General features: G+C 45.9%; 1 long non-coding RNA gene across 5 annotated transcripts in view; it reads left to right on the top strand.

Annotated features, from left to right (window-relative positions):
• The window catches only part of Gm32098, a 35,334-nt gene extending 14,319 nt beyond the window's left edge, over positions 1-21,015 (top strand). For 2 of the 5 annotated variants that reach the window (XR_870278.1, XR_870277.2), the window contains exons 3-5: positions 12,529-14,881; positions 16,112-16,232; positions 18,168-21,015. This is a non-coding gene — a long non-coding RNA (predicted gene, 32098). The remainder of the gene's footprint in view (positions 1-12,528; positions 14,882-16,111; positions 16,233-18,167) is intronic. The other 3 variants (XR_870280.2, XR_870279.2, XR_378841.3) reach the window with 3 other exon arrangements.
• The last annotated feature ends 5,766 nt before the right edge of the window (positions 21,016-26,781 follow it).

Here is a 26,781-nt window from a genome sequence, read left to right as displayed (position 1 = left end):
CCTGTCTTCCATTCACTGGAGCATGGCTAGCCACCAGGGCCTCACTCTGAAAGAAAACTGGCTCTCCTTCTCCTAGAAGCCATCAAGTGTTAATACCTGCTTTGGGTGGGGCCTCACAGACCCCTCCTTCCTACCTCTGTGCTCGGATGTTGACTAGCTTGACTTTGTGTAGGCAACCACAACAGCCCTGAGTTCATGAGTGCAGACGTTGTATTGGGTCTAAAACTCTCTTTCTAGTGTTCTCCACCCCGTGGCTTCTGCACGTTTCCACTCCTCTTTTGAACTGGCTCCAGAGCCTTGATACAGGCTCTGTTTCAGGATCTATGGGGGTGATACAGACTGAGTTCACCACACTGATCCTCATACTCACGGAGTCCCTGCAATTGGGTCAGCTGTAAGTTTCTGTGTTGACCACTGTCCACTTCATAAGGAAACTTCTCTGATCTCGAAAGTAACCTATTGGTATAGTCACAAATTTCAAGGGCAGTCTAATGCTATGTCCACTTAGTAGAATAACAGACTGATGCTATGAGTCTACCCATGGGACCTATGAGACCCCCAATTATGTGTCCTTGGCCAGATGTACCATACCAGGTATGCATCTCTTTTGGTGGATAAAGCCTTAAATTCAACCAGAAAGTGGTTGGTTACACCCATAAAATCCATGCTACTACTCTATGGAAATTCCCGTTATTGTTTTACTTCACAGGGTTCATAAGCAGATAAGAGGTGAGCCCCTTTTTCCATCAGCAGACTGCATAGAACCCTCTAGTGCTATGAAAGCTAGCCAAGAGATAGAAGGGCTTTCTGCACAGTACCAACTTGGTTTCCTCATTCACGTCCTGTGACCAAAGCCTGTGGTGACTTCAGCAAGAGGCTCTTACCATCAAGTTCTGGTAGGTGACAAAGTAAAGTGGAAATGGCCTGTATTGTTGTGGCGGGTCTCAGGGTTGCCCCTGACAAATGACTTGAGGGGCAGTATCCCACACCTGACACTGTGGCTTCTGAGAGGAGCAGAGAGAAACCAAGTGGGTACTGTTCAAGAAGCTTCCTCCAGTTGGCTTGCTATATAGGCTGCACTAGGGTAACTCCATTTAAACACACACACACACACACACACACACACACAGAGAGAGAGAGAGAGAGAGAGAGAGAGAGAGAGAGAGAGAGAGAGAGAGAGGGAGGGAGGGAGAGAGAGAGAGGGCACAAGATGCTTTGGAGCCAGGTCTTGAGATGGTTTAAAGAAAAGGCAAAGATGCCATCGATTTAACAGAAATTAATTTCTTAATAGTTTTGGAACCTGGATGCACAAGAGCAAGGCTCTGGAAAAATCTGTTTTCTTGAGGGACATCTTCCAGCTACCTTATCGTTGTGTACCCACATAGGAGAGCGAGAGAGCACTCTGGTGTCTCTGAGGAGACGTCGAATATGTTCACACCAGCCTTCACTCTCACAATCTCATTTTTCTTTAATTACTTCTGTAGAGACACCATCTCTTAACACAGCCACACTGGAGACTTCAAGTGTTAGCTTGTTAGGGGTCTCAAGCATCCAGTTTATATGGTTGTGAGATCACAGCCCTTCTGAGGGACCCCATGCCATTTCCGTCTCCTCCTCCTGTGGCAGAGTCTGGTTTCTCCAGCTGTGATTGTCTTGTTTGAGTGACACGTCTTTCGTCTGCTCATCTCCTCCCATATTGGTCTCTGTCTGTCTTGCCCTTACACACCTTACTCCTCTCTTGCCTTTCTTTTGAGACCATTTTTGTTACTCTTTAAAAAATAGGAAGGAGAGAGCTTTTGGGGTGTGTGGTATCCCTGGCATGGGTTTCCCCTTGACCTTTTATATGTGGAAGCTGAGCTGAAAATACTGAGACATTGAACCCAGGCATAACCTTAGGAGCCCTGGTGTCCTGAAGAGCTGCCCTGGGTTTCTCTGAAGATTGCCTCCCGCCCTTACCTGTGTGCCTTCCCCTCCAATCAAAGGCTCTCTAGCTCATCAGATGTAGGTAGAAGGGACCTTCTGGTCTGCTTTCCTGGGAATCCTGTCTCTGTTGTAGAGTGCCCACTCTGGTCTTCTACAATAAAATCATTTTGAAATCTTAATTGCAACCCCACACAAACCAGAGCAGGGACTGGCCAGGGGACTCACAGCAAGTAAAAACTGGGGGTTGTGACTTGAGCTCCTTTGTCTTTTTGGTTCTGCCCTGTCTCAACCCTTAGGTGGGTCACGTTGAGGGGCAGGCAGGTGTGGCCTTGGTGCAATAGGACCCATTGGCAAGAGTTTCTAGTCAAAGGACACACAGGCATTTAGGGTCCTCTATGTGGAGGAAGATATACCAGGGTCCACTGTATACACACACAAAATCCAAGCCCCTGAATGCGTGGGGGATGGGATACGTCACACAACTAGATTCTGGCTCTCTGTGAGTCATGTATGAAGTATTGAAGCTAGAAGTATGAAAGAAAGATTTCCTTACCACAGGCCCTTCTCTCTCTGGGTATCCAGGGTCTGCTTGCTACTGTTCTTTTCCCCACTGCGAGACTTCTGGAAAATGAACTCTTTGAAGCTGTCTCATCTATAGGAAGGTAAAATCCTGTGTTGTATGTCTTAAGAGATGGCTGAGGGTCCTTGAGTCTGTTAGCCATTGTCCTCAAAGTGCTGTACCACAGCAAGTACCCATAATGAGTGAAAAGAGCAACCATCCCTTCTCACTGCCTTGCAGATCAATCAGATGGTTTGGGCTGTGGGTAAGCTGACCCAACTTCGGGTTTTGTGGGTCTCCTCCTGGGACCAGTGGACTAAAGTACAAAAATCACAAGTGGAAACAAATTGTCCAATCTAGATCAAAGCAGATTGCATGTCCAAGTCAAGAGTCAATAGGATCCACCCAAAGTAGGGAGCCCTCTTACCAGCTATGAGGCAAAAAACCACGGCGAGAAGGAGAAGATGGATTGTAACACAGTGCTGAACTACTCAACACCTCCTGGTAGTTAGCCAGCAGACCAGAAGGGGAGGAGTTGGCTCAGGCCAGGCTTGTTCTGCAAGGGAAGTTGGGCTACAAGAGGCAGGCAAAGAGTACACTCTACTCTTCCCATCCCAGAGTCCTCTGTCCTCGTCCACACTTGCTTCCAGCTTGGTCAGACCGAGTGTCTACAGAAATGCTTCCTGTGCCCAGAGGAGCACAGATTGTTTTAATGCGGCTGGAAACTTCCAACGTCAGAAACACAGGGAAGACAGCCGTTAACTCTGCAGGAAGCACAGCCCGGCTTCCCAGTGATGTCAGAATGTTTGTGTCTTTGTGTTTCTGTTTGGGCACATGGAACACGTGAGGATGGGTGGGCGGCTGAGTGGGAGCGCGGAGGTCTGTGTTTGTGTGCATGTGCGCTGTGTTCATGTTTTTGCCAATATGCCTGTCTCAGTCATGCTCAAAAATCTGTCTTTGTAGGCTGGGAGCAGAAAGAGGTTTTCAAAATTAGACAATATTATCACCAAATAGTTTTTGTTTTTTTAAAGAAATGAATTAAAAGGATCAGACCTCTTCCAAATGCTCTAAGTCAGGGATATGTGTGTGTGTGTGTGTGTGCGTGTGTGTGCATACACATGAATGTATGTATGCATACATGCATCTATCCCCTGGGCTGTATTTGGAGGTAGAGTATAAATAGATTGATGTCTTTCACCTCAGTTTCTCTGGTTCTATTTCTGCTGCAACTAAAATGATTTTTGGTAAGTTATCTTAGAACTCACACAGATGTAGAAAAACTGCTTGTCTTAATTAGTTACACATTACTTCTAATAATAGACTTTATCTATCTATCCATCTGTCTATCATTTTTAGGCCATTTGAGGATCTACTTTTCCATAGGTAGGGAGCGGGGAGTACAGGTTGGCCAATGCTGTTGTTGTCTTTCTGATGCAGTCTCTGGGTTTAAATCCTGCAGCAATGCACAGTTGGGCAGATTGGTTCTTGGTGAGTACCCCACCCCTGGTGCCATCCCTTAAAAAAATACCTCAGACACACATATGCATAAAGGAGATGGTAGATTAGGTTACCTGGGAAGGCAATACACAAATGTACCTTCACCAGAAGATTAACGGATGGTTGCAGGGAGTTGCTGATGAAGGAATTTTGTGTAAGAGCAGGCCCTAGCTGCTGGGGCTCATCTGTCTCTGCTGTCACTCTCCTGGTGACTGCCTGTGCAGCAGGGAACTATCTGGGCTCCCCATATTTGCCTCCCTCCTCTGCTTTCCCTCTCTGCAGGAATCCCACATCACTGAGACCCAGAGGCAGAACTCTCTAGCGGAGGGGAGCCAGGAGAAAGGCTGTTAAGGTCAACTGTTTTTCTGTCTATCTGTCCTGTGCCCTTGTCTGACCTCTTAAAGTCACCTTCACAGTCTTTGGAGATTTAGAGCTATACCAAGGCAGGTCTAGCAAAAGTGAGTAGTGCCTTTTTTGGCAACCACTCATTGGTGACCAGCACTTCGATCAAAATCTCTGCCTAGAAATCTCATGTTCCCATGTGATGGGGAGCAAAGGGGCAACACACACACACACATGCACACATGTATACACATACATGTATACATACATACACACATGTACACAAACAGGTATATACATACTTTTATAACTCCATACTTTCTTCTTGAACTTAAAAGCAACAACTACCAACCTCTCCAAATAGTTTTAAGATAATGGGCACTCACCTTTTATACCACATTTTATCTATCTTTGAACAAAGTCAATTTCTGACTTACGTTGGTCCCTATGTCCATTGAAATATCAGACATTAAAAATGGGTTGGAAACTCCTAAGTTGCCAACCATTCCAGCTGAGCAGCCGTACAGTAGAGTATAGAGTATACATAATGTTCCCCATGATCACAGGGTTGCCCTGAGCTACACTATATGCAGCCACCCAGCGTGGATCTCACTGAACACTGTAGCTTGGAAAAATACCCAAAAAAACAGAATACACCTTCCACTTAATGTTATCACTTTCACATCATGCAAAAGCAAAAGAATCCTAAGTGGAACCATCACCAGGAGACCCAGTGTGCCAGGAAGATGGACAATGTCTGATGGCCTTAACTTACCGCACAGTAGAGACTTGCTTTGCCTTATCTGTGTAGTGGGACCCCTGGCAGCAAACAGGTTCATAACTCCTTTGTGCTTAGTGCTGTGACTGTCCAAGTCCAGGGAGGGGACTCAGCTCTTCCAGTGAGTGGAGCTCACCAATGATCAAGAATACTTATTGAATAAACAAGTATATCCTAGGAGAGTCACTTTTCTTATCAGTTACAAACAGGGCCCCAGTCTATTGTGTTTCTTGTAGGACCATCTAGAAAGCCGGCCTTGTCCTTCTATCCTGGTTTTACTGTCTAGGAGCTATTTCTGCTTTTTTGTTTGTTTGTTTGTTTTGTTTTTTGGCAGGTCTCATCCTTTATAGGAGGACATCATAGTTTGACGGACTCCACAGTCTTCGGTGTCAGTGTGCTGGTGGGTGAATGCTTCCCTTAGCTCAATCACTGGAAAGTCTAGTGGGGAGAAAGATGACATGTAGTAGAGATGCAGGCACTTGAAAAAGTTTTGCTTCCTGAGAAAACCACTATGCCCATTGACACCTATGCACCATACACAGATGGCTTCAGCCGTTCAAGGATTTGACAAATCTTGGATCAAACATATCGCTAGACCTTTGATGGTTGTGCCTGTGTGGGGTGTGGCTAGACTTTTCACCTTGCTATCATTCTCTAAGTTGTTCAGCATAAAAAACTACTTACATAGTATTTACACATGGGGTACTATAATTAAGGGAGAGATGGTTTACAGAGGAATGTGTTCGATACTATGCCGTGTTCATAAGGGACTTGAGTAGTAACACACTGGGCATCGTCAGAGTGGGACTATCCATAAATCACCTTTCTTCAGTTTGATACAATCAAGTATGGTCAGTGGCAGACCCCAGTCACTAGGCCCCATGATCCCACACACATCCAACTCTGTCTTCCAGACCTGGGATACAGAAAACTATGAACATGGGACTCTGAGACTACTTTGCATACGAATTTCAAAACACTTCATCAGGGCTATGCTTGCTGCCATCTCTTCTGTGTGTAGACTTCTGTTTTGATCCCAGTGTGAGCAAATAAAACAATGGTTGCTAGTCCACCGTCCATGAAATCTCGTTCTTATTTGCTGAACACTCTCCAGGAAGCGCATGCGTGCACCCACTGAAGCTTGGGACTATGAGCATGTGCGCACACACACACACACACACACACACACACACATACACACACACAAGTTTTCATATTAGTTTCCCGAGTTCATGGATAAAGTCCAGAGCTGCCAAAGCTCCCACTACTTTGCCATGTCACACTAATAGCTTCCAGATCCCATCACATATTAAATTCATGCGGCTTCAGCGAAGCCATCTATTTAATGCAGTTTGCTAAATGCCTGCGCAGCCCCGCTGACAGTGACATATTAGTTTTGCAGTCTTTTGCAATCTGATATCTCTGAATTTGCCACCGTACTAAAGATTTGATTAATGTGGTTCCATTTGGATGCAGTAATTGGCTGCGACTGTTGTAGAAAATAATCAGGCTTTCATTCCTTACAAGCGCACGGACATGCTAATGAGAGAGTGGGTTAATTAAGCCCGCGGCAGAAAGCGACAGTTACTGATGACTGTTGTGACAAACCACCGACTCGGCATTTGGGAGCAGGACAGCAAATTTGCACTTTATGAAATTACAGGAAAACTAGGACATAAGGAATAAATAGTTACATCTGTTTGGTGAAAGGGGGGAAGGGGCGGGGAGAAAGAAAAAGGGGCGCACAAGGAAAAAAAAACAGGCGGAAGACAGCTTCCCCAAGACAGGGCTTGGGCTGCGGAACCCAGAAGGCCTTGAAGAGTTGTGTGTCTTAGTGGCTACATTTCTTGACCTTGTAATGACAGGCAGAATGTGATGAGCCCAGACAATCAACTGAAGTTCGGACTTCACAAAGGACCAACTACCTTGAGACAGACAGACTTGGGCAGAGAGGGAGGTTTAGGTCAAGGTTGGGAGGAGAGCAGATTGATCGGGGATCGTTCACCTGTGGCAAGTGGCTCTGTGGAAAAAGCCCGGGGGTCAGACTGTGAGGGTGCAGTCAGCTTCAGCTCTTGGGAGAAAATGTCAGTAATGTCCAGGGTGACGCCACCACCTGTTTCATTCACTTACTTATTTTCAGATCATCGTTTCAACTCACCTGTGTTTCTTAAGTGCTTCATGCGTTTGAAGTTGAGTCTTGCAGTCAGTGCTAGGCTCCTTGGGAATGGTTTGCTAAGCTCTTCCCGGTCCCTTGGTTCCCTACATTCTCCTATAAGGCTCTGAGAAGTTATTGTCCCTTTCTTAGAGGCATGCTCAACATGTGACCCATGGGCTTCGTGGACCCCAGGACAGCTATGGATAAAGTCCCACACAAAATCACAAACTTACTTAAGATGCTTTGAGATTTTGTTCTGCAATGTTTTGTTTTGTTTTGGTGATTCAGTTTTTTTAGTGGTTTCGAGCATGGACTTTGTAGCTAACAATGTCTAAAGGTTAGACATGCCTGCAAGACATTTAAGCATCGAGGGAAGGGGATTCCTGTTTAGTCTTCTGAGCACGGATTCATAATCACTTTTTCTCCCCCTGTACTGGGTCCCCAGGACTTCTGTGATGAAGCATAGCCTGACCTAATAACCCTTCATGTCAGTCTGAATTCAGCTCCACCCCAAAACAACGAACATCACCAAGCACAGGTTAGACAGTACTATCAGGGACACCGAGGAAGGAACAAAGTCCAGTACTTTATCCATACCCTTCAGCAGCTTATAGTCCAGTAGCTATATAGACAAGACATTAATTGTGACCAGTGCTTTCCGGGACTACTCACTTCTGTCTGCTGAGGCCCTGAGGGTCTGATGGACTGAGCAGGAGGAGACAAAACGGGCTCAGGCACCTGAGAACAAATGTCAGAGACCTCAATGTTTCAGTGTCCCTTAAGGAGCATGGTAGGTGAAGGGCATTATGGGGTTTGTTTTTATTTTGTTGTGTGAGGCTAGACCTGTTCCAGGTCTTGTTGGAGGCACGAGAACAAACTGGAAACCAGAACTGAGGTTTAAGACCAACCTAAGCTGGGTGAGGAAGGCCATGGGACTCTGATCAGGCACATGGTCTGGAGGACCAATGGGGTGGATCCTTCCCAAGTGGCGTTGCAGTTCACCTGGAACCACTTTCCCAGCCTTCTCCTGATCTCAGAGGTAAGGGCATCAGAGATCCTGGAGGGAACAAGCTAAAGGGGGATAACTGACAGTCAGAGGACTTGCCTCTGTGTGGAGCCTCCTCAGCCACACCCAAGAGATGCAAACATGCAAAACAAGGGGAGTGCTCTCTGCTCCCTTGCTTAGGCAATGACACTGAGCAAGACTCACTTTTAGTCACAAGCTTGTGGAATGTGGTTCCATTCTCCAAAGCCAGTCTGTGGGTACGAGTGCTAGGAGACCTGTAGCTGCAGCACAGGCAGGGTGGGAGCTCATGGGGAAGTCATCAGTTCCTTAGGACCATCAGTCCTTCCTTGCTTCCCACCAAAGCCCAGAGACAGTTTATATGTATCAACTGTGGTTAGCCAGTACCTCAAGCTACAGGAGAGAGAGGAAGTCTGTTGGTTGGGGTCTTCTTTGGTCCTTGTCTGACACATGCTGCTTGCTGTAATTGTCCCTTTGATGACAAGGATTTTAGAGCACAGAGATGGGAAATAGAAGAAGCCTAAGTTCACATAGCTGGTGAGTAGTAGCACCGCGTTTAGAAAGGAGATCTGCTAAATGCCAAGTCAATTCTTCCTCTTGAATCCTTTAAACTCCCTTTATTTTATAAGATGGCACTGAATATATTTCTGGGTTCTGGTTGAACATGTGTGTATCTTCAGGCTCTGATGTGGGCTTGCCTAGTTCCAAGCCTCTCTCAGGTCCCCAGCATAGCAAAGCAGACCTGTCTGAAGCAGGGATTAGAAGCCGGTGGCCCACGAGTGTCTCAATGTTTGTGTTCCAGGCACATAATGCCAACACATCCAAAAGGTTCCATGAGCAGGGCATGGTGGCACACGACTTTAATCCCAGCATTTGGGAGGCAGAGGCAGGCCAATTTCTGAGTTCGAGACCAGCTTGGTCTACAGAGTGAGTTCCAGGATAGCCAGGACTACACAGAGAAACCCTGTCTCGAAAAAAAAAAAAAAAGGTTCCATGGCTCCAAAGTAGATATATTTAGAACCAGATCCCCTCTTATTCCTTTCTTTCTTGGCTAGAAGGGGATGGAAAACAGAGGGGAGCTTTTGGCCACCATAGCTGATTATTTGGGGGTTTCCAGTAGCCTAACTGCCTTCTAAGAAGAGTTCCAGTGCAGAATGCAGAGTAATGGCACATTGGTCTGTGAGGTGAGCAGGGGCCTAGAGAAACGGGGAGCAGAGTCTCCTCCCTCCCCGCCATCACTCTTGCAGGTGAGCAGAGACTCCCAAGCCTGCCCTTACCAGTCATGGAGGCTCCGCAGCCTGAGCACCTGGCTTGCCTGGGACCTGCTGATTTAGAACAGAAGATTTTATGGTCGGAAAATGGCTTTCGAATTTGTTTGGAATCACCCAGAGCACATTTTTAAATGCTCCAATTGCCATCTTCATTTTTATTTATTTATTTTGTTGTTGTTGTTGTTTGTTTGCATTTGCAATTTTCCTTAGTACAGTTCTACCGTCTTTCCTGGCATGCCTCAGTCTCTTGGACTCCTTTCCACTGGAAAGGCCCCATGCAGCAGCTTTTCTACAGCAGACACCAAGAGGCTCAGGAGCACACTAAGGGACAGAGTGGCCCCATGATCTCTGCTATGTTACACGGTGGACTAAGTTCACGAGAGTTTCTCGGAAGACTTGTAACTGCCTAGAAGCTCTGAATGTAACCTTATTTGGAAGCAAGGTCTTTGGATGTAATTAGCGATGAGGTCATCACGGTTACGGTGGCCCTCGGTCTAATTCCTAAGAAGAGCCTAAGATACACAGAAGAGATGGCCACGTGGAGGTGGGGGACAGCAGCTGGGAGCTGATGAAGCTTTGAGTTGGGGAACCTTAGGATATCTGGTGATAGCAAGAGAAGGCTTCCCAGCAGCCTTCTGATCAAGCAAGTGCAGTGACATCATTTGAGCCCACGGCTTCTAAACCTGGAAGAAAACCAAACACCTTTCTCCTGAGGCTGTCAGCCACCAGTGTGAGGTGATGTGCTGTGGTGATACTAGGAATGAAGCACACCCTCTCGGATCACTTAGGACTCTGCCAGCCTATTCCCATGGTCTAGAGCATGCTTTAAAAGAGACACCCTTCTCACTTCTGAGACTGTGTTTGTTTAAGAGCAGCCCACTGCCAGCCAGTGGCTCATTTCCTTCATTATTCTGCTGTCCATTTATTTCTAGGTTCATGCCCTTCAGTGAACCTGTGAGATCCAACTTCCCAGAGAAGAACCAAGCAGAACTGTGTCGTTTCTATTAAGTTGGCACATAAGTAGTAGGTGCCGGGCCTTTCATGATCACTTAAGTCATCTGTTCACACATAAAACGTTACACATCTTAGATGTCTGACCCATACTTTAGGCTGCATACTTGCAACAAGAGGAGACTTGGTATGTTTAAAAGAAAAAAAAATCTAGCCCTTTCTCTTGTCCGTCTTAACACGTCTGAAAGTTCTACATGAACACTCTGGGACTCTCCAAATGAGATGAGACCCCCGACTCCTTTCGCATCCAGCATCTTGGCAGCTCTTGCCACCCCCTCCTTTAATTGTGGGAGCCCTTGCCCCTGTGGGCTGTCAGGGGGTTCTGCACATTTCATACCTGACAGGACCTCTCCCAGAAACCCCGGAGGGAGACACCGTTAAAATGTTTTATGTTGGGGAATAGCTTGGTTTCTGTGCAATAAAAACCAAAGCCATTGAACAAGCAAGCTCCTGGGTAATTACTAGGACGGAGGAGATAGCTTCCATATGCCGGTGGGTGCTGGGGCCCAGTCTGCATCTGTTCCCTTTGTTCTGTCAGAGAGCAGAGCCAGGAGGAGGGCTGACCTCTCGATAAACCCTGAACCAGAACCCTCCTCAAGCTTCAGGAGGTGGGACAAAGGTGGTGGAGGGAGGTCAAAGGGCAGCTACATCTGGCTGGGGTTGGGGGGGAGGCCTGGGTTGGGGGGGAAGTGTAGAGACAAGGAAGGGGGCTGGGGCTGCTCACCTCTAATCAATAATCCTGCTACCAGAGATCAGAGAACCATTCATTAGCGAACTCGTTAGGTGATTGATAGGCTTAATTTTCCTGTCAAATGTGGACTTCCCTTGTAAACATGTCAATTGGGGAAAGTTCAGGCTTGTCACTTGGATTTATGGCTGGAATAACATGTAGGTGGAAAGAGGGCCAGCTCCCCAGCAAGAGAGAACGTGAAGGGCAAGGGAGCCAGGTGCGTGGAAGCAACCCCCTTCCTTCTTCATGCAGCTGAGATAACAACTCTCATCCTCAGAGAAGTAGCCCAGGTGGCTCCCACTACCCCATCTAGTTGCTCCCCTGACCCAAAATCTCCCTCCCTCCACAGGGACTCAGTTATCACTCCACAAAGAAACCCAGAGAGACCACCAGCTCTTGGAAAGGCTCTCCTAGGCTGTGTCTCTTTTTGAGTTGCCCAGGGAGAGAAGGAATAAAATCAGAGTTAGCAAGTACACACACACCATGACACAAACAAGCCATAAGTTCCTCTGTGATCTGGAAAATTGCTGGTGGCACTTGGGGGACAGGCTAGAGGAGAGGTGGGCAGAAGAAAGCAGCTGCTCAGAACAAATGGTGGGACAGCGGAGGGTAGCCAGGGTCCACAGGGTGGTCTTGGGGGGCACGTTTGCAACAGGCTTTAGTTGATGCTTCTCGTTAAGCTGGCCAAGCACAGCCATTCTCCCCAGATGGGCAAGAAACTCAGGCCTCATACAAGTGAGCAGTGTATAATTGAAAATCCTGTTCAGAACTCATGGTCACCATGAGTGTTAGGATCACAGAACTAGCTATGTGAGGGGCTTCCTGGGACTGAATCCCTGGTCAGCTTTGACCAGCAGGTCATGGATAGAATTTGCATGAAGTAGTCTCACTTTGGTATCAAAATGCACTGTGTCTTCCATCATACACTTTTCCTGTGTCTGAACCATCTGAGAATACAGGCATCTGTCTTTCCTGCCCCTGTGTTTTGGGCTGTTCCTGGTGGGACCCCCAGTGTCAGCAGTTAGAGCAATAAAGGACTTAGGGGTCAGAAGAAACCTCCTAAGAAGACCTGTTTCTAGCAGCACTGATCAGGGAGTAAGTGTGTGTGTGTGTGTGTGTGTGTGTGTGTGTGTGTGTGTCCACACACACATTTGTGTGCTCACATGCATGTGCATAGCAGTGCTTAACTGAGTTACAGTTAAATACAGACCCTCTATGAGCCCTCTTGACCTTTATAGCACAACTCGTGTCTGGTTTGGACGTACTGTGCCCTTCGTGACTTGGTCCTAGACTGTGCTGATGAAATGATGAAGAATGGACAGACACATGGACAGAAAAGCTGGGATCTGCTGTGTTCGGCCAGAGATGCATCAAGAGCAACCTAGAAACTCACCGTGTTTACTTCAAACACCTGAACGGAGGGGGCAGGTTTATTGTACACAGCTGGGCAGGGAGGTAGGCTTAACTAATCTTCTTAGGCGGTCTCTGGAAGGAAGGAAGGAAGGAAGGAAGGAAGGAAGGAAGGAAGGAAGGAAGGAAGGAAGGAAGGAAGGAAGGAAGCAAGCAGTCTCAGGGCGCAGTCATCCTGGAAGAGGAAGCTATGATTGATAGTTCACCGTCACCATACACCCTCAACATTAGCACTCAAAGCAGAGGAAGGCTTTGCCACCCCTCTGAGCCCAACCTGGGGAAGGCTTTGCTGTTTTCATGACTGTAAGTCATCAGGATCCGTGATATGGCTGTGACCATGCCAACAACCTATGTTCACTCAGGGTGACATCAGGATAATCACGTGGGCTTCCTCAGTCCCCTACATGGAGGTATGCCACCCTTTACAATGTAACCTTCTACTGCCATCAGACTGGGCAGGCTAAATCCTAAGGCCAGAAATGAGAAGGGAGCTGTAGCTAATCTGATGGCTGGTTTCCCTTTGTGCTTTTCTCTGTCCCACAGTTGAAAATTTGGTTACTTATATGGGTTGCCTCAACCTCAACATTGTTGAAGAGGAACTGTTTTAGACTGTGACAAAATACCCGAGGAGCTGAGCTTATTTGGAGGGAAGGTTTATTGCCTCTCTTTCAGTCTGTGCAGATTTGAGATTTGGATAATTTGAGCCTGTGGTAAGGCAGTACGCTATGGTAAGAGCACACACAATGGTCTAGCATCCTTCCACAAGGTCCCACCTCCAAAATGTTCCAGTAGCTCACAAAAGACCACAAAACGGAGACCAATCTTTGTTACTTGGGCCTCTGTGAGGCACAGAGGTTATGAACTATCGCAATAACAGAAATCACAAAGCTGCCACTTTTTGAACACTTAACATCACTCTACAAGGAACTCCTCTCCTACTTCCACGACAGACATACACTCATGCCATCCACACGCAGGTGGTTTGGGATATGTGATCAGTGTAAGTACTGCAGTGTGTGCAAGGGGGGGGGTGGCTGGGGATGCAGACCCTCTGCTGCATGACTTTAGCGAAGGCTATGTTAATTGTGTGAAATTGGAAAGGGTTTGGGGGACTGGTCAGAAAGTCAGTTTTGTCCCTATGGCTGGATCTCTGGGCACCCAGTGGTGGCATTTTCCTGATGTATTTTTAGGTTTTTCTTCTATATCAGAGAACATTTTTCTTCTGTTTCAAGCTGTGGCATCCATGAAGAACTGAACTACCGCCAGAATGTTCTATCAAGCTGAGCTTCTAGAAAGGCTGTAGAGCCAGGTTTGGACACAGACACTCCACTGGATGGAGTTAGAAGTGAGATATGGATCGGAATGTCCATCAATTCATCCCGGAGGCCTTTCCAAGGTGGCAAGAACCTTAACACACAGCTAAGGCCATTGATCCTGGCCCAGGAAGTTCCTTCTATTGCCTTCTAGCTTGCAACTATTAATTAGTGTGTGTGTGTATGTGTGTGTGTGTGTGTGTGTGTATATATATATATATAATTTGCTGAGCACCTACTAAGTGCCAAGGGTAGGTCCCAGTTGTAACTTGCACCTGATTTTTCTTTAGTCAACACAGTAACCCTGTGTTATAGAACTACCATTGTTTTCTGCTTTCAGGGAAAGAAGCAGAGGCCTAGAGAGAATCCATTAGTCTCCTGAGGCTTGAAGGAGAATATTTCTCAGGCCTAGAGGCTGCCAAGTCTACCAACCGCAGATCCCCACTGTTCTTAGGTCTGCCCAGCACCCATTGGCTTCTCCCATCGCCCTCATCCTTTCTAACCCTCCTCAGCAACAACAGCCTTCCAAAGACAACAGTGACTCTTTCCTTATGGTTAAATATCTTCTGGCCTCCTGACACTTGTGGTCAGGAGAGATAAAGGCTTTTACAGTGCTGGGATATGAGGAATGTGGCCTGTGCTCAGTCTGTGTGTCTGTGGAGGACTCAGGGCAGGATTTCCCAAGTAACGGAGGGGTTCCTCTTATCCTGGGTGGTCTAGCTGGGAGGAACCAGACATGCTTCAGCTTCATTAACAGCTCCCTCAGACTGCAGGAAACATCCTGAGGTTTCTACACTGCAACTTCCAGGAGGCAATGGCCACTTCTTTTTGGTTCCTGATGGTGTCTGGATTCAACCCTTCTTTTGAGGTACTATTTTCTCGTATCTCTTAACCTTACTATTTTTGGAACCGTTCCCATGATTTCTTTTTAAAAAATTAATTTGTGTGTTATGTATGTGGTATAAAGGTGTGTGTGTGTGTGTGCGTGTGTGCATTTGGAGCTCAGAGGTTGACTTTGAGTGTCTTCCTTTCTTGCTCCCCACCATATTTTTTTTGAGATAATCTCTTTCACCTACATGAAACGTGCCGACTTGACTGAGCTAATTGACCAGTAGATCCTGGGATCAGCCCACGTCTATGCCCTGAACACTGGGTTTGTACACACACTGTCACCATGCCCAGCTTTCACTCTTTGTGCAGGGGACCTAAGTTCAGGTCCTCATACTTGGGCAGCAATTACTTTCCTCACATCTTTCCATAGCTGTCCCTTGCCCCGATCTCTTTTATTGCTAAATTTTAGTAAGACCGTGTGCCCTTGGTTTAGCAAAATGTTGCCTTTTAACCTGCTCAGCCAGCTACATCCTTGAATCCCCGTAATTTCATGACAGGCAAGACTTTGATGAACTATCCCCATTTCAAAGAGACTGGGAGGCTCTTTAGCGTATATGAAGCACAATCTTTGTCTGCTCTGGAAAGTCCCCAGCTCCACTACTCTGGCACTAGCCCCTGGGAACTGCCAAGTGAGATGAATTAGAAGCCTGAAGCAAAATATTTGGTTTCATGCAATTTACTTTCTTTCTACTACTTACTTAAAATTCTGTGGAACAATTAAATCTTAAAAGTGTCTTGTGGGCGCTTTGGGCTCCCTTTCCTTTCAAGTTTATTGATTGTATTAGATATTACTCACAAAAGCAAGGGCTTTTTTTTTTTTAAATCCTTTTAAACATTTAATAACAACATTTGGTTGAAACCCAGAAAGAGATAGTCTTCAAAGAGGCTGAGTACCCAAACTGCAGCAATGAAAACCTTGTACCCATGGATTAAGAACCTTGAAGGTGCGCTTGAATTGAGGGCCGTGGGTGTGCCCAGTGGAGAAAGAGCTGAAGGATGGCTTGGTAGTTCCATCCTTCAGTAGCAGAGGGAGTCACTGGAAGATGCCAAGACAAGGAGGCTTCAGTACCTTTATGAAGTCAGCTGATCAACAGTGAGGACCTTCTCTTCCTCTGCAAGTGCTGGGTCTGACAGCTGCTTTAACAGGGTGTTTGTCACCTGGGGTGATTGAGTTAAGAAGAAACAAACAATTGATCTTGGCTTTCAGTTTTGATGCTTTGGTCCACGATTGGCTGGCCCCATTGCTTTGGATCTGCTCACTCATGGCAGAAACGCACAGCTGGGGAAGCTGCTTGTCTCCTGCTAACCAACAAGGACAGAAAGAAGGGGTGAGTACCACATCCCTTTTAATGCCAACGCCCCCAACAATCTCTTTTCCCTCAACTAGACCTACCTGTTAAAACTTCTACTCCCTGCTCCATCCCACATCCCTACATTTCTTGTAGACAGGATAAATTTGAGTTGAAAGTTTTGTGGGTGGGTTGGTGTCTCTATCGTTCCACTGGGGTTCTTGTGTGGATACAGGAGGTGGTTTCTTCAGGTTCTGTATCCTCAGTGCTGTGAGTCACAACTAAGGTCATCCCCACTGCTTCTTGAGCACCTCTTTTCCCTTACCTCAGGTCTCTGTCTCCTCCTGGAGATGCCCCAACCTCCTCACCCCCATCAGCTGCAGCTTTCCATTCATTCTCATGGCCATCTGGCCATCTCTCTTGTCACTCCCACACCTGATTCCAAACCCTCTCATTCCCCTTCCCATTCCATCCCCCATCCAGTTCCTCTCTCCATTTGCCTCTTACGACTATTTCATTCCCCCTTCTAAGTGAGATTCGAGCATCTTTCCTTGTGATCTCCTTCTTGTTTAGCTTCTCTGGGTCTGTGGAGTGTATGTTGCATGTATTTTATGGCTAATGTCCACTTACAAGTGAGTACATACTATGCATGTCCTTTTGGGACTGGGTTAACCTCACTCAGGATGATATTCTCAAGATCTATCTATTTGCCTACAGAATTCATGATGCCTTTGTTTTTAATAGCTGAACAGTATTCCATTGTGTAGATGTACTATATATTTTCTTTATCCATTCTTCACTTGAGGAACGTCTGGGTTTTTTCCAGTGTCTGGCTATTACTACTAAAGCTGCTATGGACAGAGTTGAGCAAGTGTCCTTGTGGGATGGTGGAGCATCCTTTGAGTATATGTCCAGGAGTGGAATAGCTGGGTCTGGAGAAGTCTAACATGGCTGTCATCTGAAAGGCTCCACCCAGCAGCTGACTCAGACAGATGCAGACACCCACAGCCAAACAGTGGGTGGAGCCTAGGGACTCCTGTAGAAGAATAGAAGGAAGGATTTCGAGTCTGAAGGGGATAGGAACTCCACAGTACGACCAACAGAGTCAACTAACCTGGACCCTTGAGTCTCTCATAGTCTGAACCACCAACAAAAGAACATACATGGGCTAGACCTAGGCCTCCCACACATATGTAGCAGATGTGCAGCTTGGTCTTCATGTGGGTCCCGAACAACTGGAGTCAGGGGCTATCCGAAAAGCCTATCTGTGGGATATATTCTAGCTGGGCTGCCTTGTCTGGCTTCAGTGGGATAAGATGTGCCTAGACCCACAGAGACTTGATGTGCCACAGTAGGGGGCTACCCAGGAACCCACCCCCCCCCAGCTCAGAGGAGAAGGGGAGGGAGGTATGGGGGAAAGACTGTGGGAGGGGGTGACCTGGAGGGGGGCAGTGAAAGGATGTAAAGTGAATAAATTAAAAAATCTTCAAAAAAAAAATAAAATTCACTCCCTCCAATAATTGGTCTCTAAGCTGGGAATCAATCCTTTTATTCATGGGTCGTTATTGGGAGACAAGCAAGACCCAAACTGTAGCAACCAATAAACACAGGCAGCAAATTTTGAATTTAATTCGGAACTTTTTTCTTTCCTTCTCCCTCCCTTTGCTTGTTTTCCTTTTCTTTCTACAAACACTCTTATTTATGAGTTATGTACATCCAGATCTGTAGGGGAAAAAAAGTTAAAACTGAGATTTTATTATACAACCCAGGGTAGCCTTAAAATCACGATCCTACCGACTTAGCCTCTAGAGTACCAGGATTACAGGCATGTGCTACCCACTGGGCTTAATTTGTGACTTTCTGAACCAGGGAACCAAACAGAATGTAATTGCAGACATCTGATAAGCAAAGGGGTCGCGGAAGGCAGGAAAACATCAGAAGCTGATATCTGTCTTCTAACGGGTTGCCTTCTAGGTACCACAGCGAGAGAGAACCTGAATCAGCCACCGTCAGAGAGGCCGATTAAGCCAAACTACTGCTGCCTAAGCTGCTTCTTGTTATTTTTCTCTGGGCCAGGTTAAAAGGCACTTGAGAACAATGGGCCATCAGCTCTGCCTCCTGTCTGTCTGGGAAGATGGCTGCCACGGCCGCCAGTCCCATTCCATTTCAGCAATGAGGTGCCACAAGAGGCTCACACACATAACCCCCGCAAAGATGGAAATGAGTGTATCTCCGCAAAAGGGGAAGCGGAGGGGGTGAGGTGAGGGGGCGGAGGAAGGAGCGCCACAACGCTGTGCTTTGATGGCCTTATATTTCCAAGCTCTGGGAAAGAAGAATTGGAGCCGCAGAACTCAATATAGAGCAGCGATCTGTGGTTGGGGGAAATGCGGCACATCTGCCTTTTATAGGTTTGGAATGAAAAATGTTTTTAATTAAGGAGTGGAATTGGGGCTTTTAGTCTTGCTACATGCTATGTACCTGTCAGACCTGCTGGATGGGAATTTAGCTGTGACCTCTCACCCCCCACCCCCACCACCTACATTAACCAGAGGACTACAAGAACTCAGAAGAACTCTGAGCACCCGAGATCGCCTCTGTGCCCTCCTCTGAACAGAATGGACCTCAGCATAGAAAAATCTCTGTTCTACCTGGCGTGGGCCATTGCAACAGGATTCCAGCTGCTCTCGGGAGTGAAAGCGAAAGGTGGTCAGTGTCACCATTGGTCACAAACGGACTCTGCAAGTCAAGAAGACTTAGGGGAGCCAACATAGCTATAATGACTATAAAAACCCAGCAAGGATTTTTTTTTTAAAGCTATGAAGCAAAACAATCTCAGAAATGGTAATGTTCTGTCAGCAAAACAAACCATCTAAGGAAGGAATCTTCATGCCCACCCTGTGGGTCCGGCTCTTAAGATGGTGGCCTGAGATGCCATTTACAAGGGGCTGGGCTGCTCTTCCTGGGATCTCTACGGAGGGAGAAGGACCTGCACTGAGATGCCCCTGCTCTCTCTTCTCTCTCCCCATGGTCAGGTCAACCACACAGTTATCCCAACTGGGTTTCTGGGCTCCTTTATTTTCACAAATGCCTCCAGCTCTAAGGTATGACATCAGGGCCCCTTACTCTCTAAGGAGTGGACCAGCGCTACTCCTTTTGGATCTTCCAAGAGGAGGGTGGTCTCCTGTTGGCATCATTCATTGTTAGGCCTTAACATCCTCTGCATTTTTATCCATCCTTCCCTGGGCTTTTCTTTCTTTCTTCTCTATCCTGGAACATCCCATCTCGGTCCATGAAGATCCAAGGGCAGGGTTAACGCTTTTTAAGCTCAAAGTGTTGATCTTTACCCTTTAACAGGCTATGAGAACTTGTTCATATGACCCTTGTGATTTTTTTTTTTAAAGCAAATTTTGGAGTTAGTCTACCAAAGGGAAGCCATTCTGTCTTTTCTCCCCTTCTTTTTCCCTCCTACCTTTTCCTCTCCTCCTTTCCCCTCCTAGTCTTAAACCTGCCTTTAACCTCCACATTGGTAAAATAGTTCAAAGTGTCTCTTTTCGCTAAGCAGAAACAGCAGTTTCTGTGTCCACTGCTGGCCCTACAATGGGGCAGCCTCCCTCCCTGGCTGCCACACCCTCAACTCATAGCCTGTCATCCTTGATCTGTCGGCCGGGCCACCTCAAAGCAGGAAAGCTGTGATCTTCTTTGTGTTTCTAGCACTTAGCACAAACCCTGGCCTGTTGCAAATGCCTCCTGCCTGGAGTTAGAAGGAACTGAGTTCAGAGTGGATGAAGGGAAAGAATCAGGAAAACCATGGTAGATTCTGGAAGGCCTGGTGGAGAGAAGTGGTTCTCGTGGAATGAAGAACAATTCTTTTTTAAACAAACAAACAAACAAACAAACAAACAAACAGATATTCAGAACATTTCAATGGAAGTGTTTCAAAAGGTTTTGTGTGGAACATAATTTTCTTTCCTTTTTTTAATAGCCTTTTCTTTTTTCTCTGTTCTTCCCTCATGTATTACATCTCAGCTGAAGTTTCTCCCCCTCCCCCTCCCCTACTCGCTCCCCTCCCCACAACCACACCCCTTCACCTCCCCTCAAAAAAGAACAAGCCTTCCTGGGGCGTTAACCAGACACAAAATAACCAGCTACACTAAGACCAGGCACATATTCTCACATCAAGGCTGAATGAGGCAACCCAGTAGGAGGAGAAGGGTCCCAAAGGCAGGCAAGAGCCAGACGCAGCTCTGCTTCTGCTGTTAGGAGTCTCACAAGGATACTGAGCTATACAACCATATTATGTATGCACCCATACAGGCTCCTTGAACTCACTTGAGTCCTAGTCAGCCGATTCTGTTCTTGTGGCATCCTTGGTCCCTGCAGTTTCTCCAATCCTTCCTACCCCTCCTCTGCAGGAGTCATCCAAGCTCCATCTAATCTTTGGCTGTGGGACTCTGTATCTGCTCCCATCAGTTGCTGGATAAAGTCTCTCTGACTCCATGACAATTATGCTCGACTCCAGTCCTAGCACAACCTTCAGGCCTGACAAACTGTAGGTCAGAGGTTTTGTGACTGGGATGGATGGCTGGTTCAGGCTCTGTGACTCCCATTACTAGGAGTATGAAGACCAATTCTTGGTTGTCTATGATGGCTAAAGTCAAGGACAGTTATAGCTCATCAACTATATTAGGCTTCTTGTGTAAAATAAAAACACATACTCATACACACATCACTCATACATTTATGTATATATACCCCATGTAGAAAAATATTTACAATTTAGAAAGTTGCTTTACATATTAAATTATATTGCTTTTGTTTCTATTGCTGGGGTTGTTTATTTCTTTTATGATTATATACAGGAAACGATAGATTTTTATCACATTCATCATTAGGTATTGCTTAATAGTTAACAGTGGTAACTGATAACACATGTGGTACTCTTCCTACTTGTCAGGCACTCTCAGAAACACATTACATACATTAACTCATTTACTTGACAGAGTGAACCTAAAGGAAGTTAAGCATGAGTCATAACTGATAGCATCTTGCATGTTTACAGAGATGAAATTTCATAATATCCCATATCCATATAGACAGCAGAGCAATTGGAAGTGTGCGCATTAGACGCAGGGCTATTGTTACTTAATGCAATTGTCTATATAATCCATACCATCGTGGATTTTGTTTGATGACTTAAAGAGATGTTGATGGTTTGGCTTGTAAGCATTAGAACTATAGAAGAAGGCTCCCTTTTGACTACAGTGAAGCTGGTGCCTAAGCAGGAGAGTCAGGGTGAAGTCGGGAAGAGGAGCCCAGCCTTCCTATCAACTGGATTCTACACATCTGGTTCATTGGAGTATGAGAGACCCAGGCCTCAAAGGTAGATGCAGGTCTGTGTATCTAAACCATGACAATATGGTTAGGTGGGTTCCTGGGGCTTTGTTTCACTGAGCCGTGGGGAGGAATCTTTCCCCTTGTTATCTTGAGAGAGTGATTCTTGCTATTAAATTGAACAAGAGAGGTTGAAGGAGTCGTAGATCCAAAAAATCTCTTTATATCTGGGGGCCAAATTAATCATTGGAAAGGAAGAGAAAATAAGGCATTGTCTCAGTGCTAAGGACAGTGGGGCATGAATACATGCTTGTCGAGTGAATCACCAGATTTCTCTCTGGCCTACACTGGGACTGAGATAGCAATTTCCTATCTCATTATGTTAGGTTCACACCCTATTAGTATTTATTTTGGTTAATATAATACAATTAGAGTATAATCATATCAGCAGCTTTCAGATCATGTAAGAAAAATAAAAGTTATTGAAACACTAATGCTAATGGAAAGTGATGGAAAGTGGTTAGTGCAATGACATGCATGCATTGAGTTAGGCAGGAAACTGGGGGGCAGAAGAGGGTGCCTGGCTTCTTCAGAGAATCTTTAAATGCCTAGAAAGGGGTGTGCTGACTCTGCCTTTGCTTCCTGATAAGGCTGTGATTGTTATGCCATTTATGGGGAAAGGTTTCCCCACGTGGATCTGTTTAAAAGGTGGTCTGGAGGTGCTAATAGAAAACAAAGACCAAGATCTAATCCTAACTCCTCTTTAAATGGCTGTGTGATAGCCCTTTGCTTTGCCTCTACAGAGCAAGGCGGAGGGTGTCTGTAATGATTGTAAGGTCCTCTGCTCCATCATTGCATTTAATAGCACCGAGACATTCCAGAGCCTAAGCCAAGCAATGAAATATGCAAAGCTGCCCCAGCTATGTTTGCTTGCCTGAAACAAGCAGAGATGCAAACTCCAAAGCCTGGTGCCTACCAAAGATGGCCTTCAGCATCATGTGAGCGGCTGGATAGCATCTGGGACTCACAACTCATCATTGCAGGCCTCCTGGGGCCTGGGTGGTTAGGCTGAACAGGTGAACATTGCTCTAGAGTTCAAAACTTGTATGATGTTGGCTTTATCACACTTCCCATCCTTCTACCTTTCTCGGAGCCTCCTCAGGTAAGTGGAGGATGTAAGTAGGAAAAAATCCTAGTAATAAAGCCCAGGGTAAAGAAAGGAGCAGTCTTAACTGGGTACCGCCTCTCAACACTGGGTTCGTTTGGAAGGTCTGAGGCTATCCGGGTGGTATCTTCATTCCTGGCTTTCTCTTGGGATGGGCACAGTCTCCACCTAAGACTCAGGTTGGGCCCAACTTTTTGACTCATGGGTATCCATGAAACACATCCCAAGAAATCTAATCTTTGGACTGGTGGGGTATGGCGCTGTGCCACGTGGTTCTGCGGAAATAATTAACAATTATTTCAGAGCAGAAGCTTGCGGCCGGAGCCGCACCTTGTGGTGGCTCACACATCTCACAAAGAACTGTTATTTAAGCAATAATCCTTGAGAAATTGGTCGTTACCCACATTAAACGACTCAGCCCATTGCCAAGGATGGTTAACGCTCTAATAAACTGGTCATTAACTGCAGTAACAATGAATTTCGAGGGGATTATTGCTATTATAAACCTTAATCAATGGTTTATAACAGCAATAATGTGGTCCTTTCTCTTAATGGTAAGTAGGGCAGCTTGCACCATTGCCTTGGAAATGTTTTTGTGGTGGCTGATAATTCTGAGGGGAGGTGTTGGAAGGACTGCCCACTCTGGGAACAAACCAAGGAAGGTAAAGGTCACATGGGACAATCTTGTTGCCTGTGTTGCATTGTCAGGGGAGCAGAGATGATCATGGAGCAGGGCATTCTCTTCAGCTCCCTTGGACCTCCTGTCCTTCAGACTCAGTGAGATTTCAGACTTCACATCTATCACGAGGCTCTGAATTATGCTGTAAGATGGCCTGGCCATCTTTATGTATGGACATCTGTAGACAGATGTGGCAGGATAGACAGTGGACATATATGCTCAGTTCTGTCACATGTTTCCAGGTGACACGTAACCTCTATGAGCTGCTGAAAGGTGAATCTGGGGTTAAGTCATTTCTCAAGTTCCTTCTTGTATAACATACTAAGGGTTTTCTAATCATCTTGGCATCTTTTGTCAGCGTGTGGTTATAGGGCAGCTGTTCATAACCTGTGGGTTGTAGCCATTGGAAAACACATATTTCCAAAGGTCTTAGGGACTGAGACATGCTTAGTAGCAAAATCACAGTTATGAAATAGTAATGAAAATAATGTTATGATTGGGGGTCACCACAACATGAAGAACTAGATTAAAGGGTTGCATCTTTAGGAAGGTTGGAAACCTTTGTCGTAGAGAGATAATATAGATAACTTAAACAATGATTGGTATTGCTCTTAGTTGTTTACATATATATTAACTTGATAACTCTTTGAAATAGTCTCTTCTGCAGTAGAGGACCCTGAGGCAGAAGAGATGGAAAAACTTAACTGAACCACGGAGCTGATAGGAGGCAAAGCAGGGTCTTGAACAGAATCATCCTTCATTGGTAGGTTCTGAGACCACACCCCCCTCCAGTGGATGCCTGAACCTGCAGATAATACCAAAACCCTCTATATGCAAAGTGCTTTCTCTTGTACATGCATGCCTGTGATAAGTTATTGAGAAGAAAATTAAGAACAACAACTCATGATGAGATACAATGATTATAACGATGCTCTCATACAAGTGATACGACTATGACTTTTTCTCTCTCTCTGCCATATTGTGGGTAGCTTATACAATGTAGATACACCATACACAGTGTCCTTTCATGCCTTAAACAAGATGGTACTGGAGAGCATGAGAGTTCACTATGACTCAGAGTGATGCACAATTTAAAATATGTGAATTGTTTGTTTGGGATCTTTCTTGTGAGTATTTCAGGACACAGTGGGCTACAGGGCCCAACATCTGTGCTCCTATACTCTCTTTGCATTCTCCCTCTTCATGCATAGCCATCTTCATGTTCACCTGGACTGCTGCATCCTTACAGGTAGGCAGGTTAAAGCTATCTTCTTGGGTCCACAAATGAGGAAGGCAGAGCTCTGAGGAATGTGGGGACCTACTCAAGCAGATGTAATTCGGTTGAGTCCTATTGGATGCACTCTCTCCTTTTGCCAGTGGGTGTGCTAGTGAGCCCTAGGTCTAGGAGCTGTTATCTCCAGTTACCTGAGTTGGATGCACCCATACTACTTCTTTCTCCCATACTGCAGGGAGAGGGAAAGGTCATCCCTCCCCATACACCACTAGAAGTGTATTTCAGGACACAGAGTATATATATGATTGCAGTTGGGCATTGCATAAAATGTGTTGAACAAGAAACCCTGAGAGCCTGGATGACTACTTTTAAATTTTCTTTATTAAAGGCTATTTGCAGCATATATAGGTATAGGAATAATACATTGGCCCCTCTTCTCATGTACTACTGGTTTTAAAAATACCAACTCCTGATTTATTCATTTCATCCAATGCCCCCTCACTCTGCCCCTACCTTGGGTCATTTTGTAATAAGCCATGGAAACTTCATCTTTCCATCTGTTTTTAATACACACCTGAAAAGGGTAGTTAAAAGACCACCATCAGGCGTTTAAAAATGTAGTAACAATTTCTTAGTAACATCAAATATCCCATTACATTGAGGGTTTTCTCAGCTCCTTTATGAAATGTATTCAGGTACTTCTCCAGCCACCTGCATGCTCTGTGGTCAATGACAAATCCCATCTGCCCATCCATAGTAGGGAAGGTTGCACTCAGCGTCCCTTCTCTCCCGTCACCTGGTAGTTGAAGGAAGGCCTCTGAATTACTGGATGCCTCTGAAAGCAACAGTGTTTGTTATCAGGCCACATTGTCCTTTGCAGATGTCCACTGTTACAGCACCCAGCGGAAACCCACAGTGTGCCTTTTTGAAATTGACTCTGTCCATGCAGCTTCAGAGGACAGTTCATTCTTGATGTGGAGAGAATGCAGTAGCAATTTTTTTCCATGAGTCCTTGCAGACTGCAGCCTGTCTGTACAGGGAAGAGATACCCGGTGACCTTTCTCAAAAGCAGAATCAGAGGTTACCCATCGTTGACTACATGATACAGTCTGCCCAGAGCTTATCGTGGGGTACTGTGCTCATGGAAATGGAAAATGTCCCATTTTGCTCCCCTTGTTTAGCCTGGTTAAGTGGGTGACAATCTCCTCTGCCACCACCTCACTGACCCTCCATTTAGATACATCATGAGATGGCTGGACTGGATAACTTAAAAGTCTCTAGGGACATGTACAAATTTCATATTTTCTTCCGGAATGTGTACATGTCCTGGAGTAGAGTTGTTTGTATAGGAATGGCCCTCATCCGCTCAGATTTCAATGCTTGGTCATTAGAAAGTGGGGCTACTTGGCAGGGATTAGGCACTATGGGCAGCTTGTCGGAGGAGGAGTGTCGCAAGGCTTGGGCTTGGAGGTTTCAGATGCTCAAGCCAGGCCCAGGGTCACTCTCTCTTCCTGCTGCCTGCAGATCTAGACATAGAACTCTCATCTGTTCTCCAGCATCATGTCAGTCGTGTTTCCTGCCATGCTGATAGTATACTAAAGCTCTGAACTGTAAGCCAGCCCCAATTAAAAGCTTTCCTGTACGAGAGTTGCCATGGTCATGGTGTCTCTTCACGGCAATAGAAACCCTGACTAAGACAAGGAGTTAAGCCTCTTCTTCCATGATATCTGCCATGGTTCCCTTCTTTTGCATGGAAGCTTTTCATGCGAAAGGGCATTTCATTTTCTTCGATGTGCTAAACTTTGTCTTAGCTAAATCTATGTGTTCTTGTCCTTCAGGACTGAGAGATACATTGCCATTTGAGAGCTTTGGCCAGTGGCTCTGGGAGTAGAGAACTGCCCTAAATGGCCGTTGGTAGCTCCACTTTCTAGGCCTGTCCTGGAGCTTCAAGCTCTATCTGTAAAATTTATTTAATCACAGTGATTTAGCCAGGCCTGGTGGCACAGGCCTGTGATTCTAGCACTTGGGAGGTTGAGGCAAGAGGATCATAAATTGGAGGCCAGCCCAAGCCACTTAGTGAGACACTATCTCAACACAAAAATCCTTCTAACCCAACAATCAACAGCACAATGCCCCACTGAAACCCCACAGGGATATTGTACCTTATGAACACTGCTGT

The sequence above is a fragment of the Mus musculus genome, chromosome 8 (assembly GCF_000001635.26).
Source record: "Mus musculus strain C57BL/6J chromosome 8, GRCm38.p6 C57BL/6J".
In the NCBI taxonomy this organism is placed as follows: domain Eukaryota; kingdom Metazoa; phylum Chordata; class Mammalia; order Rodentia; family Muridae; genus Mus; species Mus musculus.
Note: the sequence above shows the minus strand (reverse complement) of the source record. Positions and strands in the feature narration are given on the sequence as shown.